Genomic DNA, 21,974 nt, shown 5'->3' with positions numbered 1-21,974 from the left:
GGGAGGAACACCATCTGGACCACAGTATCTAGTAAAATCCCCAGGAACAGGAGCCGCTGAGTTGGCTCCAGGTAGGACTTCTGTAAATTGAGAATCCACCCATGGTGTGACAGAAGTTGGATAGTGTGGTCGATATGGAACAATAAAAGCTCACTGGATCTCGCTTTCATCAAGAAATCTCCCGGCAAGGGACAACATTGACCCCCTGGACCCTGTTCTTCCAGTAGGGCAAGCCTCAGATAAGCCTTATGAGGTGGCCAAATCGGAATATGAAGCTAGGCATCCTTGATATCCAGGGAGACCATGAATTCCTGTTCTTCCAGGCCTGCAATCACTGCTCTCAAGGATTCCATTTTGAACACCTTTAGGCAAGAGTTCAAGGACTTTAGATTCATAATGGGCCTTACCGTACCGTCCGGCTTCGGTACAACAAACAGGTTGGAGTAATAACTCTTTCCTCGTTGTTGTATTGGTACTGGAACAATGACGTGGGACTGGACCAACTTTTCGATGGCCTGTTGCAACGTAACTTGCGTATCCTCCAAAGCTGGTAAGCTTGATTTGACAAACTGTTGGGGAGGAGCACCGTCGAACTCCAGCTTGCAGCCCTGAGAAATGAGGTCCTTGACCCAGGTATCCTGGCAGGAACCCTCCCAGATGCGGCTGAAGTGACGCAGTCGAGCTCCCACCTCAAGATCCCCTCGAGGTGGGTGGGCACCGTCATGCTGAGGACTTAGTAGAAGCAGAACTGGTGCTCTGTTTCTGAGAACCGGTGGTCGCAGGTCTTCTTGTCATACCTCTGGTGCCTCTAGCTGCATTGGAGGCACCACTAGCCCTAGATCGAAATCTGTTAGACCGAAAGGACTGAACAGACAGCCCCGGGTAGGAACACCTAGCCGGCGGGGCCCGAGAGGGGAGAAATGTGGATTTCCCTGCAGTAACCTTGGAAATACACGTATCCAACTCAACCCCGAAGAGCCATTGCCCAGTAAAGGGAAGAGATTCCTCACTGCGCTTGGACTCTGCGTCTGCTATGTCAAAGTCGAAAAATATCATGATTCACATGCCTTGTACTAACCCCAATGCACATGCCCACTGCTCGTGCACCCACTCCCCCGTGCGTACGCATCCCCTCAGGTTGCGTAGGGGACGCTCCAACGTCTCCTGCGCATGGAGATGTGTATTTACGGCGGAGTTTGTAAGCGTCTAGCGAGCGACTCGATCGCAACATATTTAACCCATATAGTGTGTTTTATAGATAATATTCCCCTTAACAATGTCAGCAAGTATGTTTACTTTAAACGGTTCTTGGACAGAGAGATCCCTCTTTGCATGATAGGAAGGGTCAGATAAAGGTTGAACAGTGGTGTCTAGTATCCAGCTGTAGAGTATTTTAATGGTAACATTTCGGTGTTGGTTAGGAAAAGATTGCTCGCTCCTGCGTATAGTTATGTACAAAAGTAGTTTATGGACATTTACTGTATTTGCTGTTCATTATCCATGCGGCGGGAATCCTGAGGATACCTCCCACCTGAGCAGTTGGAGAAAGACACAGCCCACCTGTTCAAAACCACCTATGACCTTTTGTTATAATGCAGAGACACATTCCTGTGTCCAATGAACAATGAGATTATAGGGACCATTGTATTGTTACTGTATGCTGTGTATATAAGGACCACCATTGCCTGGGCCAGTCACTCACTCTCTCTGAAAGGCTTTCTCATTGAATGCTGAGGGCTGGATCCAGGACGCGCTTGCGAATCATTCCCACGTATGTATTGTTCTCTGTAGCCATTTTGTTATTCTTAGTGTTTGCCATTTATTCTCATTCTGTTTGCTTGCGTTTGTAATTGTATGCTATTGTTCATATTATTCCTTGTTATTCTGTTTAGATTTTGATGTTAGTTTTGTAGTGTATAAGCTGTACTGTTTTTCCCTTTTTACTCTAATGAATCATCCACGAAGGTGTTCGAGCCGGAGTGGTTTTTAAATCCAAACCAGGTCTTGTGTTTTCACTAGTTACTGTAAAGGGTTTTCTTAGCGTCTCAATCGCTCAAACAGCTTTCATATTATCAAGGTTAATAAGCGTTACATCATTGTAGTATTACATTGCTAAGGTTTTGAGTATAAGCATACCCTTACTGTGTGTTGTTAACAAGGTTTACTGTGTGTCATTCTGTGAGCGTCTGCGCCGCTCGTGTCTCACTCGCACGGCGCAGCGTCCGCTACGCCGATAGCGTAGCATTACGGTACTCGGGACGCCTTTAGCGTGTTCGATACTAAGCGTGAGTCTGTGAGCGTACGTGTCGCTCGTGCGTCGTGCCCACGGCCTAGCGTCTGCTACGCTAAGTGCGTACCCTTACGGTACTCTGTGCGCCAATAGCGTACTTAGTCCGTAAATAGTATATTGCTTATGTTTAAAGGTAATATTTGACATTATCAGCTATCCATTGACGCAACAACAAGGCCCTGCGCGGCGACACTGCCATGGCAGAAGTCCTAGCATTAATATTACCCATCTCCTTGAGCGAATCACACAGGACGCGTGCAGTGTCCTGAATGTGCTGCAGGAGAGTCACCATAGTGACCAGAGGCATATCCCCGGAGAGGCCCTCCTGAATTTGAGTAGCCCACGTATGCCATGGGTCATCCAGCAACCTGATATGACCGTCCTTTGTGAAACACCTGCTGCTGTGTAGATAGACTTTAGTGTCATCTCTATTTTTCTGTCCCCAGGGTCCTTTACGGTAAAGGAGCCCGGGGCCGGCAGCACTGCCTTTTTAGACAGTCGAGAGACTGATATGTCAACCCCCGGGGTTCTTCCCAGAATTTCCTACTGTCAGGAGCAAATGGGAAAGTGTGCAAAAATCTTTTTGACAGTTGGTAGTTTTTGTCTGGATTTTTCCAGGCTAACTTAAACAGGTCATCTAACTCTGCAGAATCAGGGAAAGTGACATTAGGCTTGTTTTGCATAAAGAAAAACGACTGCTGTGATGCAGCGTCCTCTAGAAGGAGCTTTAACAAGTCCCATATAGCCAGAATGAGGGGTTCAATACCCTGAGCAGAAGTGGAATCCCCACTAACGGGATCCAAGTCCTCCCCATCCTCCTTTACATCTTTATCTGAATCAGAGAGTCGAGCAGGTAAACCACACTTTTGTGGTCCTGAGTTAGGTGGGGGGGGGGGGGGGGGCTGTGTAACATCTGCCCTGGCAGCTAAATCTGCAACAACTTGTTGTAGTAGCTGCGTTTTTTGAGCATTAGCAGGGAGTTGTGATGACATATCAGACATCATATCTTTAAGAGCACCCGGCCAGGTAGGCTCTTGACCCTCTTCCCCATCCCCTTTACTGAGTTGTGATGATTGGCTGCATTGTTCACGAGACAGAAACAGATAAGGGAATCTAATGTGGCATACACTGCATAGTTTGTTCACAGTAAATCACAATGACAAACACACAGACAGTAATACTTAGCAAGCCTGCCCCTACTGTATGTGAGAGGAGATACAGAGAGAGGAGACCAGCACACCCCTGCTACACAGCCCCAGTGAAGCTGCCAGTTTATTGTAGCACAGTGAAAACCTATGATTTATGTCCTGTATAGGACACAGACTGTGTACAATAGCGGCTCTCCCCCTTTGTTACACCCTGTATCAGTTTTCCAGCGTGTCTTGTATGTCAGGAGAAGCTGTGTGTTCCTGCTACTGCTGCAGTAAGCAGAGGTAGGCGCCAAAATGCTGCTGGTCCCGCAAATGCTAGTTTAAGCCACCGCTAGCCAGTTTACACAGGGGGCTATAGCGGGTCCCCCCAGGAGGGTCCTTTATGCCTCCCCTGAGTGTCAGCCGCACCTTGAACAGGGCGACCGCCGGTTTCTACTCACCACTTTAGTCACCTTCAGGCTAGTGTTAGGGGTGTGCGGCATGCTGCGATTGCAACAAACTCTCAGGGCAGTGGTCCTGCAGTGGGGAAGCGGCTCTGACACCTAGCAAGGTCGGTGACCGCCCCCTTCCCTAACTCCCACGGTGCAGGTATATTGTTGCCCAAACAGCATACCGAAAATAACAAAGATTTAAAATAAACGGAGGAAAACTCTCTGTAGCTGTAGAGATGTGCACCTTCTCCTGACGGCACTTTTTTCTAAACTGCCTGAGGGGGCATATCGGGGAGGAGCCAGCACACCCAGTGAAGAAATTTAAAGTGCACCGGCTCCTTTGGACCCCGTCTATACCCCATCGTACTAAGTCTCCCCAATATACCTTATGGATGCTAGAGAAAGTAGGATTTTAAATTACCTACCAGTAAATCCATTTCTCGTAGTCCGTAGAGGATACTGGGGTCCATTTAGTACCATGGGGTATAGACGGGTCCACTAGGAGCCATGGGCACTTTAAGAATTTGATAGTGTGGGCTGGCTCTTCCCTTTATGCCCCTCCTACCAGACTCAGTCTAGGAAACTGTGCCCGAGGAGGGTGGTCTTCTGTTTGCCGGCGGTCGGCCTCCCGGCGCTCAGTATACCGGCGCCGGGAGCCCGACAGCCGGCATACCGACAATTATTTTCCCTCGTGGGGGTCCACGACCCCCATAGAGGGAGAATAAAATAGTGTGGCGCGCGTAACGCGCCACCGTGCCCGTAGCGTGGCGAGCGCAGCGAGCCCGCAAGGGGCTCATTTGCGCTCGCCAAGCTGTCGGTAAGCCGGCGGTCGGGCTCCCGGCGCCGGGATGCTGGTCGCCGGGAGCCCGACCGCCGGCCAGCCGTAGTGAACCCCCCGAGGAGATGGACAAAAGAGAGAAGAATAGTTGAGAGAAGGATAGATAAGGATAGTGGCGAGAATCCGAACCAGCACACACAAGAGGAAAGCCAAGCTAACCAAACCAGAAACAGCTGAACAAATATTACTTAACCAAGTAACAGGGCAAGAAGAACGAAGCACTGGGTGGGTGCCCAGTATCCTCTACGGACTACGAGAAAAGGATTTACCGGTAGGTAATTAAAATCCTATTTTCTCTTACGTCCTAGAGGATATTGGGGTCCATTTAGTACCATGGGGATGTACCAAAGCTCCCAAACCGGGTGGGAGAGTGTTGAGGTTCCGGCAGAACCGATTAGCCTCTAAGGACCTTCAGTTTGGTCAAAGTATCGAACTTGTAGAACTTAGCAAACGTGTTCGAACCTGACCAAGTAGCTGCTCGGCGGAGCTGCAAAGCCGAGACACCCCGGGCAGCTGCCTAGGAAGAACCCACCGACCTAGTAGAGTGGGCCTGTACAGATTTTGGACACAACAAACTTGCCGTGGAATAAGCATGCTGGATACTAAGTCTGAACCAGTGTGCAATTGTCTGCTTTGAAGCAGGACACCCAATCTTATTGGGATCATAAAGAACAAACAGCGAGTCAGTCTGTCTGTGATGAGCTGTTCTGTTCACATACAATTTTAAAGTCCTCACAACATCCAAAGACTTTGAAGTAGCAGAGGTGTCGGTGACAACCGGAGCCACAATAGGTTGGTTGATGTGAAGCCCGGACACCACCTTAGGAAGAAATGGCTGACGAGTCCCGAGTTCAGCTCTGTCCTCATAGAAAATTAAATAGGGACTTTTGTGAGACAAAGCCCTCAGCTCGGACACACGTCTTGCTGAAGCCAAGGCCAACAGTGTGACGGTCTTTCATGTAAGATATATTACGTCCACCTCCTGTAAAGGTTCAAACCAGTCCGATTGGAGGAACTGCAGCACCACATTGAGATCCCAAGCTGCTGTTGGGGGCACAAAGGGAGGTTGGATGTGCAGAACACCTTTCAAGGACGTCTGGACCTTTAGGGAAAGAAGCCAATTGTTTCTGAAAGAAAATAGAGAAGGCCGACATATGGACTTTTATGGAGCCCAGACGCAGGCCAACATCCATGCCTGCCTGCAGAAAAAGCAGCAAACGTCCCAGATGAAATTCCACTGCAGAATAATTTCTAAATAAATACGTCCCAAGAGACGTATTTCTTTCAAACACGATGGTAATGCTTAAACATTACCCCCTTCCTGGCTTGGATCATAGTCGGGATAACCTTGTTAGGGATCCCTCTCCTGGCTAGAATACGCCGTTCAACTTCCATGCCGTCAAACGAAGCCGCGGTAAATCCAGATATACGAATGGGCCCTGTTGCAGAAGATCCTCGCAAAGAGGTAGAAGGCACGGATCTTCGAGGAGCATCTCCAGAAGGTCCGCATACCAGGCCCTTTTTGGCCAGCCCGGAGCAATGAGTATTGCTTGAACCTTTTTATTTGTTTTAGAATTCTTGGGATCAGAGGAAGTGGAGGAAACATGTACACCATCTGATAATGCCACGGAGTTGTCAAGGCGTCTATCGCCACCTCCAAAATGTTGAGTGGAAGGATGACTTCCTGACTTGACCATCTTCCCTGAAACTGCACCACCTGAGTGACTGCTCCCCAACCTCTGAGTCTTGCTTCTGTGAACAGAATCCAGTTCTAAATTCCAAACCTCCGACCCTCGACGAGGTGAGAAGTCTGTAGCCACCACAGAAGGAAAATCCTGGCTTTGGCGACAGACGGATCCTCTGGTGCATATGAAGATGCGATGCGGACCATTTCTTTTTCATCCACTAAGGGTCACTGGAGTACTCTAGGGATATGGACGGTTCCACAGGAACTAGGCACTGAATAGTTAAACTTTGACTATACCTCCCCTCCATATTCCAGAGTACCTCAGTGTTTTTTCGGTGCTCACCGAGACTAGGCTTGTGGAAGTTGATCCACAATGACTGAATTTTTTGATTATTTTTTTTTTTTTAATCCCTTTCCCCCTTCCAAGAAGGCGAGGGTCTGGGATAGGAAAGCTGCTGAAGCAGCTGTGGGTGTCGGACCTCTCTAGAAGAGCTCCCTCACTACCACGTGCAGGTCACCTGCAGTAAAAGGCTGACAGTGCTTACAGAGAAGCCCCGTCATTGCCCTCACCACAGGGTCCAGGTATGTTGAACGGGGCGGTCAGCTCACGCTGCCACCCTGCTGTGTGGGATAGTGTGTGTGTGTGTGTGTGTGGCCGCCGGCCGCTGCCTTCAGCCGCCCGCCGCCGCTGTTTATGCTGTGTCCCCCGCCGCTCTGAGCCGCGCCGGCCACGTTGATTTATGCATAGGCCGCTCCACGGCTCTATGCAGCGCGCTCCCCGGCCCTCGATGCCACTTCCAGCTCCCTCTCCACCATAGCCCGGCTCCGTGTATAGAGAACGATACACGGAGCACGGGGGGGGGGGGGGGGGGGGGGCACACAAATGTGAGTAACTTTGATGCCACAGTGTTGTTCCCTGCACACAGAAATGTCAGGGTCACTGGATAAAATCTCATGATTCAACTCTTGTTGATAAAAGAAGTATGTTTACTAGAATACAGCAGCGCTGCATATGTATTACAATAGGCTATTAAGTCTTTGTTAAACAGGATACATGTTGCTCATATATGTGCAGGTTTGAATGCAACATAGTATGTTTATTAAATCTGCTTACATAATTATAAGTCTGCATATTTAATCATTTTTCCTGTTGTTTTTCCAGAATTTCCTGTATTACATCTCTCCTCCATTGAAGGCGCAGGGGTGTTAAGGGGAATTTGGAACCAGGCATATTGCTGACGTATACTGCACTTGGCCAGATATATATTTGTAAAGACACCTTAGTGCTATTTACTGAGTCGCGCAAGTTGTATTTTGTATTGTCTGTCGGTATAATGAGTAAGACACCAGCAAAGACTATTATTCTTATCATAACGGTTTATAACGATATTATCCCAAAGACTGCAAATCTGAATCATGGCTGTGGTCAGCCAAATACTGGCTTTGTTCACTGTTGTAAAGTAAGATGTGTTATACAATTGGTCAGCACATGGTGATTATAAAACAGTATCTGTGGAGCACTGCAAGCATTGTGAGTTCAGGCTCACCTGCAGCAGCTTTGCTTAATTCACTTAGCCACACCACAATTGGATACGCCCGATCTCATCTGATCTTGGAAGCTGAGCAGTGTTGGGCCTGGTTAGCCACCTGGGAATACAAGGTGCTGTAGGTATTTTTAAATCTACAGCCACACCACACTGGATTCGGGACCCATTAACTAAGCTGCGGTTAAGCAGCAGACTTCTCAGGTTTTTAAGCCTGCGAGTGGTCACATTTAGTTTCAGACTTCTAAGAATTATTATACTTCTGAATCAGGATATATCTGGATATATGTATATGGGTATATAATATATGTGTGTATGTATGCATATATGAAATATATATATTTATAAGGTCTGAGTATGTGTGAATATACATGGTTGTATATGTGTATATATATATATATATATATATATATTCCTCCAAGATACGGCACTCAGCGGACTCGTTCAATAAGTAAACTTCAACAGCAGTTGTAGCAGCAACGTTTCGGCTTTAATTAGCCGTTTTCAAGCAACATCATGATGTTGCTTGAAAACGGCTAATTAAAGCCGAAACGTTGCTGCTACAACTGCTGTTGAAGTTTACTTATTGAACGAGTCCGCTGAGTGCCGTATCTTGGAGGAATGTATGTACCATATTAATGTGCACCGCGGCAGGATGATGATGAAGTGAGAGTGCCGGTTACCAGTTCGTTATATATATATATATATATGGAAAAGGGGAGGATAGGGGTTTCTGCGACTTGCAGTGTCTAATATATTAATATAAAAATAAAGAATATTAGGATACGGTTTATATAAAAAAAACCACAATATTTATTTATACAATTTAAGACAATGATGTTGGATAAAAAGTATATGGAGAGTAAAAGCCTAAAAAAATATTTTTTTATAAAAATTACAAGGTACAAAAAAGAAAAAAATGACTGAATGGCTATGTGCAATTTAGCTAGAACCCAGGATAAAAAAAATAAAAAAAAAAATTAATTAAGCTAAAACCTATAATATAAAACTGATATATATATTTTAGAGATAATAAGAATTTACTTACCGATAATTCTATTTCTCATAGTCCGTAGTGGATGCTGGGAACTCCGTAAGGACCATGGGGAATAGCGGCTCCGCAGGAGACTGGGCACAAAAAGTAAAAGCTTTAGACTAGCTGGTGTGCACTGGCTCCTCCCCCTATGACCCTCCTCCAAGCCTCCGTTAAGATACTGTGCCCGGACGAGCGTACATAATAAGGAAGGATCTTGAATCCCGGGTAAGACTCATACCAGCCACACCAATCACACCGTACAACTCGTGATCTGAACCCAGTTAACAGTATGATAACCGTAGGAGCCTCTGAAAAGATGGCTTCCAACAATAAACAACCCGATTTGTTTGTAACAATAACTATATACAAGTATTGCAGACAATCCGCACTTGGGATGGGCGCCCAGCATCCACTACGGACTATGAGAAATAGAATTATCGGTAAGTAAATTCTTATTTTCTCTGACGTCCTAGTGGATGCTGGGAACTCCGCAAGGACCATGGGGATTATACCAAAGCTCCCAAACGGGCGGGAGAGTGCGGATGACTCTGCAGCACCGAATGAGAGAACTCCAGGTCCTCCTCAGCCAGGGTATCAAATTTGTAGAATTTAGCAAACGTGTTTGCCCCTGACCAAGTAGCTGCTCGGCAAAGTTGTAAAGCCGAGACCCCTCGGGCAGCCGCCCAAGATGAGCCCACCTTCCTTGTGGAATGGGCTTTTACAGATTTTGGCTGTGGCAGGCCTGCCACAGAATGTGCAAGTTGAATTGTACTACAAATCCAACGAGCAATCGTCTGCTTAGAAGCAGGAGCACCCAGCTTGTTGGGTGCATACAGTATAAACAGCGAGTCAGATTTTCTGACTCCAGCCGTCCTGGAAACATATATTTTCAGGGCCCTGACTACGTCCAGCAACTTGGAGTCCTCCAAGTCCCTAGTAGCCACAGGTACCACAATAGGTTGATTCATGTGAAACGCTGAAACCACCTTAGGGAGAAATTGAGGACGAGTCCTCAATTCCGCCCTATCCGAATGAAATATCAGGTAAGGGCTTTCATAGGATAAAGCCGCCAATTCTGATACGCGCCTGGCTGAAGCCAGGGCCAACAGCATTACCACTTTCCATGTGAGATATTTCAAATCCACTGTGGCAAGTGGTTCAAACCAATGTGATTTTAGGAACCCTAAAACTACATTGAGATCCCAAGGTGCCACTGGAGGCACAAAAGGAGGCTGTATATGCAGTACCCCTTTGACAAACGTCTGAACTTCAGGCACTGAAGCCAGTTCTTTCTGGAAGAAGATCGACAGGGCCGAAATTTGAACCTTAATGGATCCTAATTTTAGGCCCATAGACAATCCTGCTTGCAGGAAATGTAGGAAACGACCCAGTTGAAATTCCTCCGTAGGGGCCTTCTTGGCCTCACACCACGCAACATATTTTCGCCAAATGCGATGATAATGTTTTGCAGTTACATCCTTCCTGGCCTTGATCAGGGTAGGGATGACTTCATCTGGAATGCCTTTTTCCTTCAGGATCCGGCGTTCAACCGCCATGCCGTCAAACGCAGCCGCGGTAAGTCTTGGAACAGACAAGGTCCCTGCTGGAGCAGGTCCTTCCTTAGAGGTAGAGGCCACGGGTCCTCCGTGAGCATCTCTTGCAGCTCCGGGTACCAAGTTCTTCTTGGCCAATCCGGAGCCACGAGTATCGTTCTTACTCCTCTCCTTCTTATGATTCTCAGTACTTTTGGTATGAGAGGAAGAGGAGGGAACACATATACCGACTGGAACACCCACGGAGTTACCAGAGCGTCCACCGCTATTGCCTGAGGGTCCCTTGACCTGGCGCAATATCTGTCCAGTTTCTTGTTGAGACGGGACGCCATCATGTCCACCTTTGGTTTTTCCCAACGGTTTACAATCACTTGGAAGACTTCTGGATGAAGTCCCCACTCCCCCGGGTGGAGGTCGTGTCTGCTGAGGAAGTCTGCTTCCCAGTTGTCCACTCCCGGAATGAACACTGCTGACAGTGCTATCACATGATTTTCCGCCCAGCGGAGAATCCTTGCAGCTTCTGCCATTGCCCTCCTGCTTCTTGTGCCGCCCTGTCTGTTTACGTGGGCGACAGCCGTGATGTTGTCCGACTGGATCAATACCGGTTGACCCTGAAGCAGAGGCCTTGCTTGACTTAGGGCATTGTAAATGGCCCTTAGCTCTAGGATATTTATGTGAAGAGACGTTTCCATGCTTGACCACAAGCCCTGGAAATTTCTTCCCTGTGTGACTGCTCCCCAGCCTCTCAGGCTGGCATCCGTGGTTACCAGCATCCAATCCTGAATGCCGAATCTGCGGCCCTCTAGAAGATGAGCCTTCTGTAACCACCACAGGAGAGATACCCTTGTCCTTGGAGATAGGGTTATCCGCTGATGCATCTGAAGATGCGATCCGGACCATTTGTCCAGCAGATCCCACTGAAAAGTTCTTGCATGGAATCTTCCGAATGGAATCGCTTCGTAAGAAGCCACCATTTTTCCCAGGACTCTCGTGCACTGATGCACTGACACTTGTCCTGGTTTTAGGAGGTTCCTGACTAGCTCGGATAACTCCCTGGCCTTCTCCTCCGGGAGAAACACCTTTTTCTGGACTGTGTCCAGAATCATCCCTAGGAACAGTAGACGTGTTGTTGGAATCAGCTGTGATTTTGGGATATTTAGAATCCACCCGTGCTGACGTAGCACTACCTGAGATAGTGCTACTCCGACCTCTAACTGTTCCCTGGACCTTGCCCTTATCAGGAGATCGTCCAAGTAAGGGATAATTAATACGCCTTTTCTTCGAAGAAGAATCATCATTTCGGCCATTACCTTGGTAAAGACCCGTGGTTCCGTGGACAATCCAAACGGCAGCGTCTGAAACTGATAATGACAGTTTTGTATCACAAACCTGAGGTACCCTTGGTGAGAAGGGTAGATTGGGACATGGAGATAAGCATCCTTGATGTCTAGAGATACCATATAGTCCCCTTCTTCCAGGTTCGCTATCACTGCTCTGAGTGACTCCATCTTGAATTTGAACCTTTTTATGTAAGTGTTCAAAGATTTTAGATTTAAAATTGGTCTCACCGAGCCGTCCGGCTTCGGTACCACAAACAGCGTGGAATAATACCCCTTTCCCTGTTGTAGGAGGGGTATCTTGATTATCACCTGCTGGGAATACAGCTTGTGAATAGCTTCCAATACTGCCTCCCTGTCGGAGGGAGACGTTGGTAGAGCAGACTTCAGGAACCGGCGAGGGAGAGACGTCTCGAATTCCAATTTGTACCCCTGTGATACTACCTGCAGGATCCAGGGGTCCACTTGCGAGTGAGCCCACTGCGCGCTGAAATTCTTGAGACGGCCCCCCACCGTGCCAGAGTCTGCTTGCAGAGCCCCAGCGTCATGCTGAGGACTTGGCAGAAGCGGGGGAGGGCTTCTGCTCCTGGGAAGAGGCTGCATGGTGCAGTCTTTTTCCCCTTCCTCTGCCCCGGGGCAGGAACGAGCGGCCTTTTTCCCTCTTGCCCTTATAGGGACGAAAGGACTGGGTTTGAAAAGACGGTGTCTTTTTCTGCTGAGAGGTGACCTGGGGTAAAAAGGTGGATTTTCCAGCCGTTGCTGTGGCCACCAGGTCCGATAGACCGACCCCAAATAACTCCTCCCCTTTATACGGCAATACTTCCATATGTCGTTTGGAATCCGCATCACCTGACCACTGTCGCGTCCATAACGTTCTTCTGGCAGAAATGGACATCGCACTTACTCTAGATGCCAGGGTGCAAATATCCCTCTGTGCATCTCGCATATATAGTAATGCATCCTTTAAATGCTCTATAGTTAATAATATACTGTCCCTATCCAGGGTATCAATATTTTCAGTCAGGGAATCCGACCAAGCCACTCCAGCGCTGCACATCCAGGCTGAGGCGATCGCTGGTCGCAGTATAACACCGGTATGTGTGTATATACCTTTTAAGATATTTTCCAGCCTTCTATCAGCTGGTTCCTTGAGAGCGGCCGTATCAGGAGACGGTAACGCCACTTGTTTTGATAAGCGTGTGAGCGCCTTATCTACCCTAGGGGGTGTTTCCCAACGTGCCCTAACCTCTGGCGGGAAAGGGTATAGTGCCAATAATTTATTAGAAATCAGCAGTTTTTTATCGGGGGAAACCCACGCTTTATCACACACCTCATTTAATTCATCTGACTCAGGAAAAACCACTGGTAGTTTTTTCACACCCCACATAATACCCTTTTTTGTGGTACTTGTAGTGTCAGAAATGTTCAATGCCTCCTTCATTGCCGTGATCATGTAACGTGTGGCCCTACTGGACATTACGTTTGTCTCGTCACCGTCGACACTGGATTCAGTATCTGAGGTAACGGGCGTTTTAACGCCCCTGACGGTGTCTGAGACGCCTAAACAGGCACTAATTGATTTGTCAAAAAAACCTCTTTATATCGGGCGCTAATAGTATTTTCTGTTAAAAAACATTTTGAATATAGTAAAACTCAGCTGCAAAAAGTTAATGACCTGGGGTTCACAGGTCAAATAAATTACACTGGACCACCCAAGTGCAATTAACCACAAAACTCCAATTTGAAAAAACTCTTGCGCTATAGTTATATAATTACAAGATATGGCTGACAAGAATGACAAACTCCTGATAAATTCAAAATATATTTACTATTGTATAAATTATCATATAATAAAACAAGACCGGTCTTTAAAACATCAAAAAATAATAACAAATATGTATACTTTCTAATACATGGAGGTGGACTTAAGCATACTCTGTGCACAGACGTGTAAAAAAACAAGCTCTATAGCTATATGGCTTAATGAGGTCAAAAAATGTTTTGAATCAAGTGTGGCTGCTGGTAAGACCCATATATTAATTGTTCCCAATGGATAGTCACTTTGTATCAAAGATCTTTATGATGTGAAGATCCAACATGTAACAATAGAATGGATATGAGCTTTTTGTAACCGGAAACTTTACGTGAGATGTGAGCAAGTGGTATCAGCACAAATGCATCCCGACGACCACCGCAGTGGCTTGGAGCTGCGGGAAAAAAAGGCACCTGCAATGGCGCCCGCTGTGATTTAACCTGCTCAGTCGCGATGCTCCACGAGTATCCACCTCTACGTGCCGTTTGCAGGCACCGGTCAGCGGCTCCTCTTTGTATGAAAACAAATTCCAGGCAGAAGAATGCTGCAGCCAGTTCGTGATATGGGTCTAACTTCAGCTGGGGTCCAACAGAATCAACTTCTTGTAATTATATAACTAATTGATTTGTCGGCTGTCTCATGTCGTCAACAGTTTTTTGCAAAGTGCTGACATTGTCACGTAATTCTTTAATTACTACCATCCAGTCAGGTGTCGACTCCCTAGGGGGTGACATCACTAACACAGGCAATTGCTCTGCTTCCACATCATTTTCCTCCTCATACATGTCGACACAATCGTACCGACACCCAGCACACACACAGGGAATGCTCTGATAGAGGACAGGACCCCACTAGCCCTTTGGGGAGACAGAGGGAGAGTTTGCCAGCACACACCAGAGCGCTATATATATACAGGGATAACCTTATATAAGTGTTACTCCCTGTTATAGCTGCTGTATTTATATATTAGCTGCCAATAGTGCCCCCCTCTCTGTTTTACCCTGTTTCTGTAGTGCAGGACTGCAGGGGAGAGTCAGGGAGCCGTCCTTCCAGCGGAGCTGTGAAAGAAAATGGCGCTTGTGTGCTGAGGAGAAAGGCTCCGCCCCCTTCACGGCGGCCTTTTCTCCCGCTTTTTTCAGGAAACTGGCAGGGGATAAATGCATCCATATAGCCCAGGAGCTATATGTGATGCATTTTTTTTAGCCATATAAGGTTTTTATATCGTTTTTATTGCGTCTCAGGGCGCTCCCCCCCAGCGCCCTGCACCCTCAGTGACCGGAGTGTGAAGTGTGCTGAGAGCAATGGCGCACAGCTGCAGTGCTGTGCGCTACCTTATTTGAAGACAGGAACGTCTTCTGCCGCCGCTTTCTCGGGACCTCTTCGCTCTTCTGGCTCTGTAAGGGGGCCGGCGGCGCGGTTCCGGGACCCATCCAGACTGAACCTGTGATCGTCCCTCTGGAGCTAATGTCCAGTAGCCAAGAAGCCCAATCCACTCTGCAGTCAGGTGAGTTCGCTTCTTCTCCCCTTAGTCCCACGATGCAGTGAGCCTGTTGCCAGCAGGACTCACTGAAAATAAAAAACCTATTTAAACTTTTACTTCTAAGCAGCTCAGGAGAGCCACCTAGCTTGCACCCTTCTCGTTCGGGCACAAAAATCTAACTGGGGCTTGGAGGAGGGTCATAGGGGGAGGAGCCAGTGCACACCAGCTAGTCTAAAGCTTTACTTTTTGTGCCCAGTCTCCTGCGGAGCCGCTATTCCCCATGGTCCTTACGGAGTTCCCAGCATCCACTAGGACGTCAGAGAAAAGAGAGTAGTGCTTATCTTTAGAGATGGAGAGTCAGTAGAGGTACACCCAACGCGTTTCGTCCTTAAGACTTCATCAAGGGGTGAGGGACTAATGTGCAAACACTCTTATTTATAGCAGCCATGATTAAGAATAAGTGGCTATGACATCACTTCCTGTTGGAAAACACATTCAGTGTTTTCTCCCAAAATTTAATATCAATGTATATAGGAGATATGGCTACTCCTAGCAGGCCCAAATATAGTTTTATCTAACCAAAACGAGATCTGTAAATAAAGAAAAACATCCATAAACATAATACATCAATTAAGGACGCTTTTCGCGTCATTTCCGCCCCACTTCCTGTGTCCGTAAACTCGTATTGCGCATGCGCATCACACGCGACTTCCGGAAAGTGTTTTTGACTTTGTCAATGCCTTGCCCTTCTTCTGGTTTGGCGTATGAGTCCTTCCGCCCTTCTTCCGGATGGGCGGATACTTCACAGCTTCTATGGAGATCGTGGACTGAAATAGAGATGCGGCAGCCATCTTTGGATTGGTTTTTAGATATGATTTCAGCATGCACCGCGGCCATCTTTGAGGAGCCCATAGAATGCAGACATATCCTTGTATTAAGGAGCAGTGGCAGCTCGAGATAAATAAGACAAATGTCAATGTTAGTTTATTATTATTGTAATAAACGTATTTAAGAGTTATATTACTTCAGAGAGGCTGATATATATGCGTTTAGATTGCATATATGAAGTAAATAATGCTGCCTAGCTTTTTGTCTATATAAACAGATTATATCACAGATTTTGCATATTAATAATAGAGGAATCCATATATTAGATGGGTGTGCCCAGAGAATATTATGCAGCCCTAGTAAAGAGCCAGGAGATATTTAGATGAGATATAGGTGGATAATGGAATAAATTTACAGTGGTGACCCTTAGTTAATAGTGCATGAGTGCTAGATTAGGGTGGGAAGTATAGTAAGATTAATATGGGATGTGAGTAACAAATGGTTCAGGATAGACAATATAGTACACATTTTCATGGATATAGTGAGAAAGTAATTATGTATATATATATGTTACTAAACAATGCGCATAGTTAAAGGAGTTCAGATATTAAATAATGTGTGCCAAAAGAGAGTTGGCTAAGTGTCAATATTCTCTACTTTATTACCGTTACGAGTCTACTGGTCTACCCTTATACAGTACCCAATCTTCTCAAGTGGTTCCCCACTTGGTACTGGTTGGGCCCAACACTGCTTAGCTTCCAAGATCGGGCGAGATTGGGCGTGTGCCAGTGTGGTGTGACTGCATTTATTGGTGAAATGACTTACTCACACCGTAACAGGTTTTTATTAGGAATAATTGACATTCTACAGTTATAAGGTGCAAAGTGCTAGAAAAGAAATAAATATACAAATCCAAATATGATTGATGCTTCTGTCAGAGAAAGGGTGCAATTTCGTATCCCTCGTTGAAACCCAGGGGGTGTGTGGTTTTTAGCTGGAATATCCAAAACATTTCTCTCTGGGAGAGCTTCTTGGCCAGGTCTCCTCCCCTGTCACCGCTGGTTACGTGTTAAATGGCTTTGAAGGACATCTCTTCTGGGTTGGAGTTATGTTTCAGTTTAAAATGTCTATATAGCAGATGAGTCTCCAGTTTATTTTTGATACTTCTAACGTGTTCTTGTATCCTAATTTTGAGAGGTCTTTTTGTCTTGCCCACGTATTTCTTGTGGCAGGTACATTCAATTAAGTATATAACTGATGTGATGTTGCAGTTCATAAATTTCTTAATTTTGAACTCCTGGGTGTCATCCGTAGTACTAAAGGTTTTTCTGTTGGGATTGAGGTACTTGCAAATGTTGCAATGTCCACATTTATACGATCCAGTACATTTGGGTAGAAGATGCTTGTTACCTTCAGATGGCAGTTCTCGTAGCATACTAGGTGCAAAGATTTCTTTAAGGTTTCTTGGTTTCCGAAATACGAGTTCTGGTTGAGTTGGAAGAATTCCCTTAAGGACTGGGTCCATAAGAAGTATGGGCCAATGGTTTCTTAATGATGTCCTGATGGTTTGTTCGTGGTTACTGTAGGTTGTTATAAATGAAACCGCCTCTTTTTTCTCTGTCTTATCTTTGTATATTAGCAGGTTATCTCTCTCCAGATTTCTTGTCTTAGTAACCGCTTTGTCCAAGATTGCTTTGGGGTAGCTCTTCTACTCAAACCTTTTTCTGTATATTCCTAGTTGTTCCTCACAGTCTTTAGTTTGATTACAATTCCTCTTGATTCGGTGAAATTGGGAGTACGGTATATTGTCTTTCCATTTTTTTGAGTGATTGCTCTTATAATGTAAAATAAGAATTTACTTACCGATAATTCTATTTCTCATAGTCCGTAGTGGATGCTGGGGACTCCGAAAGGACCATGGGGAATAGCGGCTCCGCAGGAGACTGGGCACAAAGTAAAAGCTTTAGGACTAGCTGGTGTGCACTGGCTCCTCCCCCTATGACCCTCCTCCAAGCCTCAGTTAGGATACTGTGCCCGGACGAGCGTACACAATAAGGAAGGATTTTGAATCCCGGGTAAGACTCATACCAGCCACACCAATCACACCGTACAACTTGTGATCTGAACCCAGTTAACAGCATGATAACAGAAGGAGCCTCTGAAAAGATGGCTCACAACAACAATAACCCGATTTTTGTAACAATAACTATGTACAAGTAATGCAGACAAACCGCACTTGGGATGGGCGCCCAGCATCCACTACGGACTATGAGAAATAGAATTATCGGTAAGTAAATTCTTATTTTCTCTAACGTCCTAGTGGATGCTGGGGACTCCGAAAGGACCATGGGGATTATACCAAAGCTCCCAAACGGGCGGGAGAGTGCGGATGACTCTGCAGCACCGAATGAGAGAACTCCAGGTCCTAATCAGCCATGGTATCAAATTTGTAGAATTTAGCAAACGTGTTTGCCCCTGACCAAGTAGCTGCTCGGCAAAGTTGTAAAGCCGAGACCCCTCGGGCAACCGCCCAAGATGAGCCCACTTTCCGTGTGGAATGGGCTTTTACAGATTTTGGCTGTGGCAGGCCTGCCACAGAATGTGCAAGCTGAATTGTACTACAAATCCAACGAGCAATCGTCTGCTTAGAAGCAGGAGCACCCAGCTTGTTGGGTGCATACAGGATAAACAGCTAATCAGATTTTCTGACTCCAGCCGTCCTGGAAACATATATTCAGGGCCCTGACTACGTCCAGCAACTTGGAATCCTCCAAGTCCCTAGTAGCCGCAGGCACCACAATAGGCTGGTTTAAGTGAAATGCTGAAACCACCTTAGGAAGAAATTGAGGACGAGTCCTCAATTCTGCCCTGTCCGTATGAAAAATTAGGTAAGGGCTTTTATAGGATAAAGCCGCCAATTCTGAGACACGCCTGGCTGAAGCCAGGGCTAACAGCATTACCACTTTCCATGTGAGATATTTTAAGTCCACAGTGGTGAGTGGTTCAAACCAATGTGATTTTAGGAATCCCAAAACTACATTGAGATCCCAAGGTGCCACTGGAGGCACAAAAGGAGGCTGTATATGCAGTACTCCCTTGACAAACGTCTGAACTTCAGGAACAGAAGCCAGTTCTTTTTGGAAGAATATTGACAGGGCCGAAATTTGAACATTAATGGACCCTAATTTGAGGCCCATAGACAGTCCTGTTTGCAGGAAATGCAGGAAACGACCCAGTAGAAATTCCTCTGTAGGGGCCTTCCTGGCCTCGCACCACGCAACATATTTACGCCAAATACGGTGATAATGTTGTATGGTTACATCCTTCCTGGCTTTGATCAGGGTAGGGATGACTTCATCCGGAATGCCTTTTTCCTTCAGGATCCGGCGTTCAACCGCCATGCCGTCAAACGCAGCCACGGTAAGTCTTGGAACAGACATGGTCCCTGCTGGAGCAGGTCCTTTCATAGAGGTAGAGGCCACGGGTCTTCCGTGAGCATCTCTTGAATTTCCGGGTACCAAGTCCTTCTTGGCCAATCCGGAGCCACGAGTATAGTCTTTACTCCTCTCCTTCTTATGATTCTCAGTACTTTTGGTATGAGAGGAAGAGGAGGGAACACATAGACTGACTGGTACACCCACGGTGTTACCAGAGCGTCCACAGCTATTGCCTGAGGGTCCCTTGACCTGGCGCAATATCTGTCCAGTTATTTGTTGAGGCGGGACGCCATCATGTCCACCTTTGGTTTTTCCCAACGGTTCACAATCATGTGGAAGACTTCTGGGTGAAGTCCCCACTCCCCCGGGTGAAGATCGTGTCTGCTGAGGAAGTCTGCTTCCCAGTTGTCCACTCCCGGAATGAACACTGCTGACAGTGCTATCACATGATTCTCCGCCCAGCGAAGAATCCTTGCCACTTCCATCATTGCCCTCCTGCTTCTTGTGCCGCCCTGTCTGTTTACGTGGGCGACTGCCGTGATGTTGTCCGACTGGATCAACACCGGCTGACCCTGAAGCAGAGGTCTTGCCTGACTTAGGGCATTGTAAATGGCCCTTAGTTCCAGGATATTTATGTGAAGTGACGTTTCCATGCTTGACCATAAGCCCTGGAAATTTCTTCCCTGTGTGACTGCTCCCCAGCCTCTCAGGCTGGCATCCGTGGTCACCAGGACCCAATCCTGAATGCCGAATCTGCGGCCCTCTAGGAGATGAGCACTCTGTAACCACCACAGGAGAGACACCCTTGTCCTTGGAGACAGGGTTATCCGCTGATGCATTTGAAGATGCGATCCGGACCATTTGTCCAGCAGATCCCACTGAAAAGTTCTTGCGTGGAATCTGCCGAATGGAATCGCTTCGTAAGAAGCCACCATCTTTCCCAGGACCCTTGTGCATTGATGTACTGACACTTGGCCTGGTCTTAGGAGGTTCCTGACTAGGTCGGATAACTCCTTGGCTTTCTCCTCCGGGAGAAACACCTTTTTCTTTACTGTGTCCAGAATCATCCCTAGGAACAGCAGACGTGTCGTCGGAATCAGCTGCGATTTTGGAATATTTAGAATCCATCCGTGCTGTCGTAGTACTACTTGAGATAGTGCTACTCCGACCTCTAACTGTTCTCTGGACCTTGCCCTTATCAGGAGATCGTCCAAGTAAGGGATAATTAAGACGCCTTTTCTTCTAAGAAGAATCATCATTTCGGCCATTACCTTGGTAAAGACCCGGGGTGCCGTGGACAATCCAAACGGCAGCGTCTGAAACTGATAGTGACAGTTCTGTACCACAAACCTGAGGTACCCTTGGTGAGAAGGGTAGATTGGGACATGGAGATAAGCATCCTTGATGTCTAGAGATACCATATAGTCCCCTTCTTCCAGGTTCGCTATCACTGCTCTGAGTGACTCCATCTTGAATTTGAACCTTTTTATGTAAGTGTTCAAAGATTTTAGATTTAAAATTGGTCTCACCGAGCCGTCCGGCTTCGGTACCACAAACAGCGTGGAATAATACCCCTTTCCCTGTTGTCGGAGGGGTATCTTGATTATCACCTGCTGGGAATACAGCTTGTGAATGGCTTCCAATACCGCCTCCCTGTCGGGGGGAGACGTTGGTAAAGCAGACTTCAGGAACCGGCGAGGGGGAGACGTCTCGAATTCCAATTTGTACCCCTGAGATACTACCTGCAGGATCCAGGGGTCCACTTGCGAGTGAGCCCACTGCGCGCTGAAATTCTTGAGACGGGCCCCCACCGTGCCTGAGTCCGCTTGTAAGGCCCCAGCGTCATGCTGAGGACTTGGCAGAAGCGGGGGAGGGCTTCTGTTCGTGGGAAGAGGCTGTTTGCTGCAGTCTTTTTCCCCTTCCTCTGCCCCGGGGCAGATATGAGTGGCCTTTTGCCCGCTTGCCCTTATGGGGACGAAAGGACTGAGCCTGAAAAGACGGTATCTTTTTCTGCTGCGAGGTGACTTGGGGTAAAAAGGTGGATTTTCCAGCCGTTGCCGTGGCCACCAGGTCCGATAGACCGACCCCAAATAACTCCTCCCCTTTATACGGCAATACTTCCATATGCCGTTTGGAATCCGCATCCCCTGACCACTGTCGCGTCCATAATCCTCTTCTGGCAGAAATGGACATCGCACTTACTCTTGATGCCAGAGTGCAAATATCCCTCTGTGCATCTCGCATATATAGAAATGCATCCTTTAAATGCTCTATAGTCAATAATATATTGTCCCTGTCCAGGGTATCAATATTTTCAGTCAGGGAATCCGACCAAGCCACCCCAGCACTGCACATCCAGGCTGAGGCGATTGCTGGTCGCAGTATAATACCAGTATGTGTGTATATACTTTTAAGGATATTTTCCAGCTTCCTATCAGCTGGTTCCTTGAGGGCGGCCGTATCAGGAGACGGTAACGCCACTTGTTTTGATAAGCGTGTGAGCGCCTTATCTACGCTAGGGGGTGTTTCCCAACGCGCCCTAACCTCTG

The 21,974-nt window shown here is 47.0% G+C and overlaps 1 protein-coding gene and 1 pseudogene across 2 annotated transcripts in view; both read right to left on the bottom strand.

Moving 5' to 3' along the window:
* TSTD3 (thiosulfate sulfurtransferase like domain containing 3) overlaps nucleotides 1-21,974 on the bottom strand; it is a 96,279-nt gene that overhangs the window by 43,834 nt on the left and 30,471 nt on the right. The window lies entirely within an intron of this gene.
* Nucleotides 16,677-16,795, bottom strand: LOC134912973 (5S ribosomal RNA; annotated as a pseudogene).

Source organism: Pseudophryne corroboree, chromosome 4, assembly GCF_028390025.1.
Source record: "Pseudophryne corroboree isolate aPseCor3 chromosome 4, aPseCor3.hap2, whole genome shotgun sequence".
NCBI classification, from domain to species: domain Eukaryota; kingdom Metazoa; phylum Chordata; class Amphibia; order Anura; family Myobatrachidae; genus Pseudophryne; species Pseudophryne corroboree.
This window is presented reverse-complemented; position numbering and strand designations above follow the sequence as displayed.